Below are 14266 nucleotides of genomic sequence, written 5' to 3' on the forward strand. Positions count from 1 at the left end.
ATGGCCTCTGTCTCTATATTTCTTTACAATGGCACACATGTAGAAAGTATAAAAGGTCAGGTATTTCTGAAGTGACAACGTTGATGGTCCTTAAATGGGATAAAAATAAACAAACAAAGGAGTATTTACAACTGACTTTGAATGTGGTTACTCTGCTCTCTGGAAGAGACTGGGGCTAGGGGAGTGACAAAGTAAAGCAATAACACTGCAAACCCTCTGCCATCTTCTCTGGACACTAAAGGAAGAGACTTCCTGAGAGTAGATGGTCCTTTGTGTTGGAGGAGCATGTTGGGGACCTTTGTTGTACACCGCATGCCCCAAGACAGTCACCAACAGAGGGAAACCAGAGCTCAGCATGCAACGAAAAATATACAGCCAAGCTCATAGGAAATATTCGGTCTAGAGATGCACATTTAGGAGAAATATGCAGAGAAGAGACAGTTCCTTTAAAGGCAAGAAACCCAAGGTCAACTGTAAAGAGATCACACATCAATACCAATGAATAATGAGTCTCAGATTGTCTTGACGGAGGCTTTCTTACAAAAAAATCAGATTATAAATACCACTTTGTTATATTTCATGGAGAAGGAAATGGCAACCCACTTTAGTATTTTTGCCTGGAGAATTCTGTGGACAGAGGAGCCTGGAAGGGTATGGTCTGTGGGGTCGCAAAGAGTCAGACATGACTGAGTGAATATCACTCATTTGTTATCTTTACTCTAGAGTATTGTATTCTGCATGCATTTCTTATGGCAAATACATGGGGAAACAATGGAAACAGTGAGAGACTTTATTTTGGGGGGCTCCAAATGGTGATTGAAGCCATGAAATTAAAAAACGCTTGCTCTTTGAAACAAAAGCTATGACCATAGCTATGTTTTAGCTATGTTTAGCTAAAAACTAGACAGCATATTAAAAAGCAAAGATGTTACTTGGCCAACAAAGTTCCATCTAGTCAAAGCTATAGTTTTTCCAGTAGTAATGTATAAATGTGAGAGTTGGACTATAAAGAAAGCTGAGCACTGAAGAATTGAAGCTTTTGAACTGTGGTGTTGGAGAAGACTCTTGAGAGTCCTTTGGACTGCAAGGAAATCAAATCAGTCAGTCCTAAAGGAAATCAGTCCTGAATATTCATTGGAAGGACTGATGCTGAAACTGAAACTCCAATACTTTGGCTACCTGATGCAAAGAACTGACTCATTAGAAAAGACCCTGATGCTGGGAAAGATTGACGGCAGGAAGAGAAGGGGACGACAGAGGATGAGATGGTTGGATGGCATCACCGACTTGAAAGACATGGGTTTGAGCAAGCTCTGGGAGTTGGTGATGGACAGGGAAGCCTGGCGTGCTACAGTTCATGGGGTCCCAAAGAGTTGGACATGGCTGAGTGACTGAACTAAACTGAACAGTATTCTGCAAACAAAATTCCAACTTAAATGTATTTCATACACTGAAACATTATATTTTTGAAACCTATGGATTATTGGTTATATGTTCACTCCCTAAATCACTTAAGTAAAACTAATGATTATTTTATAATAATAAATTAAAATAATAATAATAAAAATATAGACTGAGCAATTTCATTTCTTTGTCACATCCCATATCTGTACAATCTTGAGAAGCAGGTTACCATTCTCATTTTCCTAATAGGCAAATTGAAAATCAAGTCCTTTAATAAGTAAGTCACTAAAATGTCTTTCCAACCTTAGTCACCCTGGTCTGAGTCCAATCCCTGTTACTATATCATGCCTAATGTTGTCAAAATAGTTCAGTGAAAATTACTCATTTTGTTTTAAGAATACACAGTTTTAATATCCATCAGAATAAAACACAGCAGCTACCCCAAAATAATCACATCAAGTGGGTCGAGGCAATATTGGTCATTCACATGACAGAAAAGGCAGAGATCAGAATTATTTAGACAATCTAGGATAAGATATCTCATGACACAGCAATGTTTGAACAGTGCTCTCAGATAATCATGCTTGCAAAATGAATGCACGTCCAGATACGATCAGTTGTGAATCCATAAAGCTCCCATTTCTGTGTTTGCTCTCGTGCCTGTTCCTGATGTCATTGCAGTTACCATGAATTCTTCAAGGTTACGCTGATCACACAGTTGATATTGCTGGAAGCTGTGTTTTGAATGTGCAATTTTGGCTCATTAATGAAGGAGCATCAGCAGGTCATTGCCAGAGAGCAGTGAAACTAAAATACTACTAAGAAGGCATCCCAGAACTATGAACTTGCTTGAATCTTCAAAAATCATCGAAAGTGCCAGATAGCCTTGACAGTGAGTCTGGCATTTATCGAGCCGCTGCTCTTTCCAACACTGCAGTAAATACCTTGGAGGATATAAAGACGTATAAAGCATGTAGTAAAGGAGCTTACTAGCCAGGAGTGTAAGACAAAAATTAAACACATAAAACAATCATAGAGCAAAGAGTCGTGGTTATAATTAATTGCTCAATTGTTTGTTATGCTTTAGAAGTGTATCTATAACTCTTGAAGAAGTATGCATGATCATGCAATAGGAGACATATTTCCATGTCAAAAAGTTGCAGAGGTAACATTGCTTTCCGAAGAGTTTGTTTATATCAGAGAATTTATTTGCTTCCAGATGAATCTGTTTTATCATCACCTGAGGAACTATTGGAAGCAAGCAGTCCTTAGAATTGAGCCCAGTGAAAAGAGTGCACTGATAAATTTTTTCCAGCCCTCTGGCACATCTGTTCTGCCTGTATAATATGTGACAACAGGATTCAAGACCATGCTCCAAATCACTCCCCTTCCCATGGACACAGGCAAACCCAATATAGGGGTGGGCCTGATCTCTGAAAGCTGTGAGGTTGCTTATGTATGTGTGTTGGTGTGTGCTCAGTCGTGTTTGATTCTTTGTGACTTCATGGGCTGCGTAGCTCCCCAGGCTCCTCTATCCACGGGATTTCCCAGGCAAGAACACTGGGAAATATTGGGTTGCCACCTTCTACGCCAGGAGATCTTCCCAACCCAGGGATTGAACCTGTGTCTCCTGCACTGGCAGGCAGATTCTTAACCACTGAGCCACCTGGGAAGCATGGTGAGGTTTCTTGTTTGGCCCTAGAATTAGACACGGAAATAAAACACACATCTTGAAGGAAGTTTTATGTTCATGAACTCTGTCCTTATTCACATAACATACTTAGTAATGTGCCTGGAATATAATCCAGTGCTCAATAAACCTTATTTGAGACAATGCATTCTGGGAAATAGTATCAGATTACTCTCAGATTCTCAGACAATGGCTATAAATGTGTAGATATCTTATGATTAAAAGAAAGGCACTGATAAAATGTAGTAGCTTGGTTTTAGAAAGTCATTACAATAAGAGAAAATGCTAATGGGGAAATGTTATGAGTTGATAATTTGTAGAACTCCAACTTCTAGGTCAAAAGGGCAAAATTATGACTTCAAAATGGAAATGACAATTTATCACTCAACTGGCAAAACATCTTGGTGCAGTCCTTGGATCTCTTATTAGTTTGGGATATGGATTGAAGAGAAGAGAAACCCCTGGTTAGTTTAAGAAGAGAGGAAAGTGTAGAGGCACTTGGAACTAAAATAGGGTTTAGGAAACATTGTCTTATATTTTTCTCTACCTGGAGAAGGTCTGGAGTATGTGTTGAGTGAGCCAATCTGCAGGACCCAGTACAGAGCTCCATGTAATATGTGTAGTTAACTTAAATTTAAGTTACTTAGAATTTTGACATCTAAGAATCTTTTACAGTTTTAAAAATCAGTTTTCTATAAAGTTTTGCTTATATCTCCAATAGCAAAAATAAATGTACAAAGTTTTTTGTTCCATTAAACATTCATTGATCTAGAAGATATTAGCTAATATTTCATTTTGTGATTTGAAGGGAAACAAAGAAGAATTGAATAAACTTTCTTCCTTTGAGATGCTTCCATAGAAGAGGTGTTGAATTTTGAACACTTTGATAATTAGTCTCATATAACTTTGTAATTGATAGTTACGAACTTCATGGTGTTAAATTCATGTGTATGTACTTTGGAATGTATTAATAGCAGAATTCTTCCCATTGGACATATGATTTTTTTTATTGATGTATAGTTAAGTACAATGTTCGGTTAGTTTCTGCTGTATAATGATGTAAATCAGCTATCTGTATACATATATCCCCTCTCTCTTGACCCCTGCCCCTGAATATATGACCTTGGATATGAAAGTTGGTGGAGATGTTTTGGAGGAAAAACAAAACTCATTTTCCTGGGAAATAGGTAGTCAGACCATTTACCATTAGATAACATTTACCATTAGTTACCATTAGGTAACTCTGGCTGATTAGTGAAGAACTGACTAATTGCACAATTTGTGAGTTCCTTGAATGAATTGATGTTTACTGATTTTTAATCACTAAACAATACATTTTACTAAATATTCCAATTATCATCCCCTTCTTGAATTTTAAAAAACAGATCAAAATGAAATGTGTGAAGTATGGAAGTCAACTAATGTCTGTTGTCGGCTTTAAAGCCAGTTAAGATGATATTCACCTTAAACTAATCAGATTCAAGGTCTCTGGCCAACATTTATTAGATTCTAGAATATATATTAGGTCACCTGGGCCATTCTGGGTGGCAGAATGTGGTGGAATAAAGCCGTAAGCAAAGGGCTCTGCCACACAGAGTGCTCAAGTGTCACGTTTTTTTCAGATTCTGTGACTCAGTCACCCGCCAAGCAGCAGATTTGTGATGAATAACACCCATATTGATTTTTCCATAATGGAGTGTAAAAGAAAAATGGACAGGTTTTGTTGCAGGTATTTTCATGGGGTACTAAATTGGAGGATTAGTTGCAAACAGCAGTACTGATAAAGTCTGCTGTCCATCTTGATGGTTGGGTCTTTCTATTAAAATGACACATAAATAACCTATTATATCCCCCACCCATGGAAATTCAAATGCACCTGTCAACATGATAAAGCACTTGCCTGGAGGGGAGCATTGTTTACATTTTCACTCTATTCTTCAGAAAAAGTGAGATTCTAATTATTTCTCCCACTCTAAATTAATGCTGACTGTGATGGTTAGCATATCTCTATATTGTTACATCTTTTGGAAAGTTAAATAATAGAGCTGATCGATCATGTATTATGCAACGTGTATTTTATGACAGCCTTCTCGGAGCTCTTAGATCTCCTCTCTAACTGCTTATTTTTTCTCTAACTTGTCTGCTTTCTGCCTCTCTTTTTCTCTTTTCTACCCCACGAGAAATCTTTGTTGATACCCAGTTAATTCCAAAATGTGAACTTCCACCTTCTTTACCCTGTTTCTTTCCCTTGTTGAAAAATACACTTATGATTTTCAGCCCACAGTTACTTGCTTTCAATGATCTAAGTCATTTTTAATCTCTTCCTGGGATATTTTGTCCATCTAATCTATCATGTCTGAAGACATATCCTTTGGTTATATTTAGAGTTTCCACCTTATAAGTAATTGGGTTTATTTTCCTTAGAAAAACTTCACCTTTTCCTTGTTCTTCTTATTGCTATCTCTTGGTCAGTACTCATGATAATAATTACATTAAATGATGCCTCTAATCATAAGTTCTTATGACTTTCCCCAACTTATTCCATGTATTTCTCCTTCACCTACTCCTTCTGCCTCATCCTTGTCCACATATCCTAATCTCTTCCAAAAAGTAATTTCTTTATGAGTAGAAAACACAAAGGAACACATTGTCTCTGTGAATGCTTGTGCTGTGTGTGTTAGGTTGCTTTAGTCATGTCTGATTCTTTTGTGACCCTATGGACTGTAGCCTGCCAAGCTCATCTGTCCATGGGATTCTCCAGGCAAGAATACTGGAGTGGGTTGCCATGCCCTCCTCCAGGGGATCTTCCCTGACTCAGGGTTGGAACTTGCATCCCTTATGTCTCCTGCATTGGCAAGTAGGTTTTTTTTTTAACCACTAGGGCTACCAGGGAAGTCCACAATTCCGGTAACAACCCAATAATGGCTGCCAAAAATAACTGTAGGTATAAATTTACCTTATGACCTGAATCTAGTATTTTTTATGGTTTTCTTATACATAGACTCCTATGTATAGATACTCATTAATCTATTTACCTACTGAGTACTGTGTTCATTAAACTCTGTGTTCACCAGGTGATCGTAGAATTAAAGCACCTTGGTGTTAAAGATTCAGATGATCAGAACAGCTGCCCATTTGAAGAGCCCAGCACAGCCATGCCTAGAACTGTGGCCAAGACAGGCTCTATGCTTCAGGCGCTCTGCACACAGCTTTCCCAGTTATTCTCTTAAAGTATCCCCTAGGAGTGAATGACTCCCCAAATGCTCTTCTCCAGTTTGTAAATCTTGAGCCAATTTCTAGCGTAATCCTCTCTAATGTCTAGCTCTTCCACAAGTAAATTCCTGCCTGAGTTCATGGTAGTATACTGCAAAATCACTAGGAAACTTAAATTGGATATTTTCAACATGAATACTTTAAAAAATTGGTAAATTCCCTCGCATTGAGCTAAATTAGCTCAGTGTAGCTAAATTGGTTAACACAGTGACCTCCCACTTTTATCTAACCACTTATCTCTTTGTTACTCACTCTCATGCCAAGTTGGGCTTCCCAGGTGGCTCAGTGGTAAAGAATCCACCTTCCAATGTAGAAGATGCAGGGTTGGTCCCTGGGTTGAGAAGATCCCTGGAGGAGGAAATATCAACCTACTCCAGTATTCTTACCTGGGAAGTCCCACGGACAGACGAGCCTGGTGGCCTGCAGTCCGTGGGGTAGTAAAGATTCGGCCACCACTGAGGGCCTGAGCACACATGCACGCTCATATTAAGTAGCTGAATAAGTTAGAGAAACTAGACAGTGCTCCATATCATAAGTCACTAGAAAGGAAAATTCACAAATCCAGCTGGTTCATTCTCTTTGTATACAGAGAGATGCGGACTCTGTCTTTAAGTGAACATCTAGTAGAATTCAACAGCAGATGAGTTTTGTGCTAATTAAAAAAAAAACTTTTAACAAAGCTTCTGGAAATACTTCTTTCCTTTAGACTCTAAGTGAGATGTGCTTGGCAATCATAATCATGTCACGTAAGTCTTGATTTTCCTGGCTTCTAAGATGGACACATCGTTGTGTCACATTTATGTATTTTGACATTGTGCTCTTTCACATTGGAACAAAGTTGAAAAGAGAAAGTTCTGTTAATAATTGTGTATCATGGTTTGCTGACCTCAAAGAACCCAAAATACTGGAAATACTGACTTACATACTGTTATATCCCTCAATCTTGGATTTCTTATGTGTTTCCAACTTAGTTCATGTTGGTTACTGTATTTTATTGTATTTCAGAGGTTGAAATTCTCTTAGAAATCTCAGAGTTCAGTAACTTCATATTACTATTTAGGAAAATGAAAAATGAAGAATTTTGCCCAAATGATAAGAATCCAGATCTAGAATCTTGTTTACATGACTACTGAAGAAGACTGCTTTCCAGAGTTACGAAAGGATGATAAGCCAAAAACATTGGCAAAAACAGTGACTTGTTGATATTAATATTAAAATAAATGTTAAAATAATACTATCTCTGTTTACAGATTTCGGGATCTCAGTGTGTATAGTCAGTCCAACGTTTACATTTTATCAGTGTTTGGGATTTGATCCTAAAAAAAGAGCTAGAGACAAGCATTTGTTTGATATTTTATTTGTTTTTTTTTTTTTTTAAGATTTTAATACAAATCATGTGCATTAAAGAAGTTCTGGAAGTTCTGAACTGTTGTTCAAGCAGGAGACTGCTGAGGTGACAGGCACTTGTGGTCGGTATTGACATAAATGTGGGACACGGAACTCTTTGGGAAGTTAGAAATGCTCTGGGGCTTCTCCAGTGACTCAGAGGGTAAAGAATCCACCTGCAATGCAGGAGACCCCAGTTCAATTCCTGGGTCGGGAAGATCCCCTGGAGAAGGGAATGGCAACCCACTCCAGTATTCTTGCCTGGAGAATCCCATGGACAGAGGAGCCTGGTGGGCTACAGTCCATGGGGTTGCAAAGAGTCGGACACGACTGAGCGACTAATACACAGAGAAATGCTCTATTTCTTAATATTGGTGACTCTCAGTAAATGCATTTCTATCTTCAAAGGCATTTTTTTTAAATAAGGAAAACCACTTATATGACAAAATATATGAACTGAAAGATGCCTTAGTAATTATTTAACCTGATTTCCTCATTTTATGGATGAAGAAACCGAGACCCAGGGTTCATTAGTGATGGGGGAAGGTGTAAGAGAGTCCTTCCACCTCTCAGGGTGTTATTCTTCATAAAAGAAAACAAAGAGACAGCGGACATCTCTTTACATCCACATTCTCTCTGAATACTTGCTTTCTATATCCCAGCCTCAGTAATAAAAATCACAAAGTTGTTTAATACACATGTAGGATTTAAAGTGAACAAAATTTCCTACTTTCATTGAAATGGACACTTTGGCAGTGTTTTCTGTCCACTTCACAGTTTTGAACTGTCTCTCAGAAAGGCAGTAGAGACACAGTTTAAAAGTCTACATTTTGAGGTTAGACAGTCTTGTGGCCATATGTTAGCATTATTATTTACAAAGTCTCATCTTAGATAAATCACTTGATCTCTCTAGGCTTTACTTTCTTTGTCTGAAACTTGGGTCAATAATAACTGCCCAGGTTTATAATGAGGATTGAAAGCAGTAATTCTTGTAAAGTGAGTCATTGCCTGTGTTAAGGGTTGTTGTTAAAAGTGCCACAAACTGTGTGGTTTGTAAAGCAGAAGCTTATCATCTAAAAATTCTGGAGGCTCAAAGTCAGGGTCAAAGTGTTGGCAGGAGTACAGACCTCCTTCTGAGGGCTATAAGGAAAAAGGTTGTTCCATGATTCCCTCCTAGCTTCTGGCAGTCTGCTGGCAAGTTTTGGGATTCTTCCTTACAGATGCATCACCCCAGTCTCTGCCTTCATGTTCACGTGGCATTCTCTTTGTATGTGGATGCCTGTCTCTGTGTTCAAATTTCTCATTTTTATACAGACACAGTCCAACTGGCTTAGGGTCACCCAAATGACTCATCTGCAAAGACTCTATTCCTAAATAAAGATACATTCATAGGAACTGGGAATTAAATCTTCAATAACTTTCAGTTCAGTTCAGTCACTCAGTCGGGTCCAACTCTCTGCATCCCCATGAACTGCAGCACAAGAGGCCTCCCTGTCCATAACCAATTCCCAGAGTCCACCCAAAACCATGGCCATTGAGTCGGTGATGCCATCCAACCATCTCATCCTCTGTCGTCCCCTTCTCCCCCTGTTGTCAATCTTTTCCAGCATCAGGGTCTTTTCAAATGAGTCAGGTCTTCGCATCAGGTGACCAAAGTATTGGAGCTTAGCTTTAACATCAGTCCTTCCAATGAACACCCAGGACTGATCTCCTTTAGGATGGACTTGTTGGATCTCCTTGCAGTCCAAGGGAATCTCAAGAGTCTTCTCCAACACCACAGTTCAAAAGCATCAATTCTTCGGCACTCAGCTTTCTTCACAGTCCAACTCTCACATCCATACATGACTACTGGAAAAACCATAGCCTTGACTAGATGGACCTTTGTTGGCAAAGTAATGTCTCTGCTTTTTCAGGGAGACACAATTCAAGCTTTATCCATAGCTTTATCCATCCCCAGTTTACCCCTCAACATCAGCCTGAGTGACTCCTTTAATATTATCCTTTCATTCTTCTTCTTCTTTTTTTTTTAATGCATTTATTTGGCCATGTTGGGTCTTAGTTGCGGCATGCGGGATCTAGTTCCTTCACCAAGGATTGAACTCAGATCCTCTGCATTTGAAGTGCTGAGTCTTAGCCACTGGAGCACCAGTGAAGTAAGTCCCAATAATGTCTTATATGTTATACCTCGGTTCAAAAATGTCCAATGGTTTCACAATTCATTCAGAGAGAAAACCATACTCCTTGCTGGTCTACACATCCCTCCATGCTCAGCTCCTCCCCGCAAGTCTCTCTGCTCTGTTTTTCTCTCCCATTTCTCCCCTTGCTTGCTTTGTTTCAATTCTTTGGCCTCTTTGCTTTTCTTTGAACCTAAGACGAGTGGAGTCCCCTCAAAGTCATGGTACTTGCTGTTCCCTCTTCTAACTGCTCTTCTCCCATTTATGCACTTGATTTGTACCCTCACATTATTCAGACATTTATTCAAGTATCTCCCACTCTGAAAGGCTTTCCATGAATAAAATTAAAATTCTAAACCAAATTAGCAGTGAAATAGCCCTTTATCCTCCTGACTCCACCCACTGCTGATTGATCCCCTGCTCTGTTTCCTTTTTCTCCACAGCACTTTTGATACATTTAGTTATTTGTTTTCCTCCACTAAAAAGGCAGCTTACAAAGAGCAAGTGTTTCATCACTCTGATTCAATTCCATTTTCTGTAATTCTCTGGTGCAAAGTAGGATTTCAATATATAGGCTCTGAGGAGATGGTTGAATGAATGAACTAATGAATGAATGTGTTTCAAACAGAACCTTTTACATAATGAGTCCTAAATAAGTATTATTTATAATTCTTATTCTTAATTAATCTTTCCCCAAATAGTTACTGCTGTGATTAATTTTCTATATGCTATTTTTCTTCTTTCTTTATTCTGCTCTGGAAATTTCTAGCTCAAAGAGAAAACCATATTCAATGAGAAGGTAAGATCTACTGTTCAAAGTAAGTGTTAGTCACTCAGTTGTGCCTGACTCTTTGCGACCCCATGAATTGCAGTCCACCAGGCTCCTCTGTCCATGAGATTTTCCAGGTAAGGATGCTGGAGTGAGTTGCCATTTCCATCTTCAGGATCTTACCAACCCAGGGATCGAACCCAGGTCTCCTGCACTGCAGCCAGATTCTCTACTGACTGAGCTACAAGGGAAGTAAGTCCCTTGTTCAAAAGTGACAATGAAATTGATAAACTGAAATGAACACTCTGAAAACCTAGACTCACTGAAAGTCAACAAACAAGAAGCCACCTAAAAGATGGACACCAAATTCTTCTATCCTTTTATTTTTCAAATAAAAAATATCTACCTTCACTTGTGTAGACTTTTTCTCTCCCTTCTAAGTCTCAACACAGAGAAGGTATCCCACAAGATCCATCTATTCTTATCATTCTCTGTCTTGACTTCTCCCTTCTCAAACCTTTTAGGGTTTTTACTTCTCCTAGGGCATTTAAGGGCTTCCCGGATGGTGCTAGTGGTAACGAATCTGGCTGCTAGTGCAAGAGATGCCTGAGACAAGGGTTTGCTTCCTGGTTTGGAAGACCTCCTGAAGAAGGCCATGGCAACCCACTCCAGCGTTCTTGCCTGGAGAATCCCATGGACCGAGGAGCCTGGTAGGTTACAGTTCATAGGGTCACAAAGAGTGGACACGACTGAAGTGACTTAGCACCCATGCACACAGGGCTTTTAAATCTTACTAGTTTTAAATTATAGTTAATTGTACTTGTTCTCACTTTTCTTACTAAATTCTGTTTCATAGAGGCCAAGAAAATGTATTATATTCTGTCTGTTGTAGCACCTAGTTTGAATGAGTGATTCAGAAAGGTTTTGAATAACAACAGCAACAACAACAAAAAAAAACCCTAGTTTTAAAGCACAAATGACACATACTGATTTTTTTTATAGTTGTGAAAAATAACCAGGAAATAACCCCTGTTCCTGTAAGAGGGGGGCATTAAATTAAATACACTCTTTTTTGTTAGTAAACCATTAAAACTCTACCAAATCTTTGCATGAGGAAAACCTTGGACTCAGTCCATCTTTTCTTGTCTCTTCAGTGCTCTTATAAAAGGTAGGAATGTGATTTTTATTTCCTTTATTTCAAATTTATCATCTATAAAATCAAAACAATACTCTCTTTACTTACAGGGTTGTTTGATGAGGTAATTAATTATTGTATAATGCATTGTAACTCCTAGAGTAAAGGTTTTATGTGCGTGCAAAGGGCTCTTATTCCAGGAGAGTTATGACATGGCTCATCCTTGGCTTGTGGGTGGAGTAGGTGGGGTGATGTGATAAGATAGCAGCTGAACAAACTTCACTAAATTAAGAAATAGGGAGTTCAGACTTGCATTGCGGAAATTTGGTAGAGAGCTCACCTCACTGATACTTCTGAAGGAAGGGCCTTGGTGTTGTTATAAGACTGACATAAAAGGGCAGATGTCTCACACATCAATTTTGCAGTTGGGAAAAAATGAATCAGTTTCAGTAGCTTCAGAGATAAGCACGACAAAACAAAAGCAGATTGCCTTCAATATTGAATCCTTTCTATCACGTTATCATTTATTCTTTCAGTAAATATCTGTTTAGTGCCTCTTATGAGTCAGACCCCAGTCCTTTTCCTTATGATGTTTATATTTATGTTCAGAAAGACAGACACAAACAAGGAAATATACAGTGTATATGGTTGGAAGTAAGACTTACAGTAACGTTACCATGAAAATAAAGCATCCGTTGTGGCTCAGGGTGGAGGTGCTATTACATATTAGAGGGGCCAGGAAAGACCCCATGCATAAGGTGACATTTGAGTAGCATTTTAAAGGAAAGGAGTGAGCCCCATGGGCGGCTGGGAAGATACACTCAAGTGACATCGTGGAAGCTCACGTAAGGCCATGTTCCATGTTTATAAGTTCACTCTTGCTGCCACCAACTCTCTCTTCTATTAATAGATTTTTAACCAATTTACACAACTTAACTTAGTTTTTGGAAGAGTTTGGTTAGCATGCAAAGACATTATAAGTCATATAGTATTGCTCATTTTGTGTGCTAAATTGCTTCAGTCGTGTCTGACTCCTTACGACCCCATGGACTGTAGCCCGCCACGCTCCTCTATCCATGGGATTCTCGAGGCAAGACTAATCAAGTGGGTTGCCATGCCCTTCTCCAGTGATCTTCCCAACCCAGGGATCAAACCTGTGTCTCTTATGTCTCCTGCATTGGCAGACAGATTCTTCACCATTAGCGTCACCTAGGAAGCCCAGGTTCATTTTAGTTGACACAAAAATAGTTGGGCAGCTAAGTTTGGGAGTAATTCATCCTGAAAATAAAATAAAACACACAAACATATACATAAAAAATACCCTTTCCCCCATCTTCTGTTTGTATTACACTTTGGTATTTTTCTATCATTGGAGAAAATTAAAGTCAAGGATGAGATAAGAACTAAGTATTAGTCGGCAGCATGGTGAGATGAATAATTCCCTGACAGCAAGGAAAATTGTCTGCTTCAGTGCCCTTCGCATTGAAGCAGTGCATGAGTGCTAAGTCACTACAGTAGAGTCCGACTCCGTGCTACCCCATGGACCTGTAGCCCACCAGGCTCCTCTGTCCGTGGAATTCTCCAAGCAAGAATATTGGAGTGGGTTGCTGTGCCTTCCTCTAGGGAATCTTCCCAACCCAGCGATTGAACCCATGTCTCTTATATCTACTGCATTTGCAGGCAGGTTCTTTACCATTAGCACAACATTGAAGCAGAGTTGTGGGTAATTTTTTTTTTTTTAAGTGGTCTTTATATTAGTAGGACACTTGAAGTTCATTTTACTAGTGATTTAATGGCTTACTGGCTTTAATGGATTTGAGTAAACTTTAGCCAGATCTATGCATCACATTGCAAGCCCACTACCTGTAAAGGAAAAAAAATGTAGTCAGATTTCTTTTCTTTTGATAACTGGACTAAAACTGGTCATCTGATCTAAGTCAGTCCAATTATTTTTCTTTGGTTCTGTCAGACCAGGGACTAAAATATTAGAGCAAATAGATAAGTAACCTCCAAATTTGCGGGGAGCGAGCTCCGTCCCTGGCAAAGGTCATGAGGAAGGAGACTTGGCATACGCAAAGGCGGGATCAAGCCTCAGGAGTCTCCCTGGAAATTCTCGAGCAATCTACCCCCAAAACCAGAGTCTGCCTACTTTCTGCTTTGTGCTTTCACCTACACCTCTGACTTTATGGGGGGCTGTCCCCCACTACCTCTCTGAAAAAAGAGTTAGCTTACAGCTCCAGTTAATAATTCCTGGGTGTGACAGTGTTTCAACCTACAAACTCCCTTGGAAGTCCTCTAGCCTGCCTGAATAGGTTTTTCCGGCCACATGTGATTGCTCAGAGCCTCCAAACTGTGAGAGGCATGAGATGTTCTAAACTGTCTACATACAGATTCCTTTGAGCAGTTAAAAGATTGATTAGAAATTGTATTGGTGA

Source organism: Bos grunniens, chromosome 23, assembly GCF_055505025.1.
Source record: "Bos grunniens cultivar Pamir isolate PY7600 chromosome 23, Bosgru_T2T1.0, whole genome shotgun sequence".
Lineage (NCBI taxonomy): Eukaryota > Metazoa > Chordata > Mammalia > Artiodactyla > Bovidae > Bos > Bos grunniens.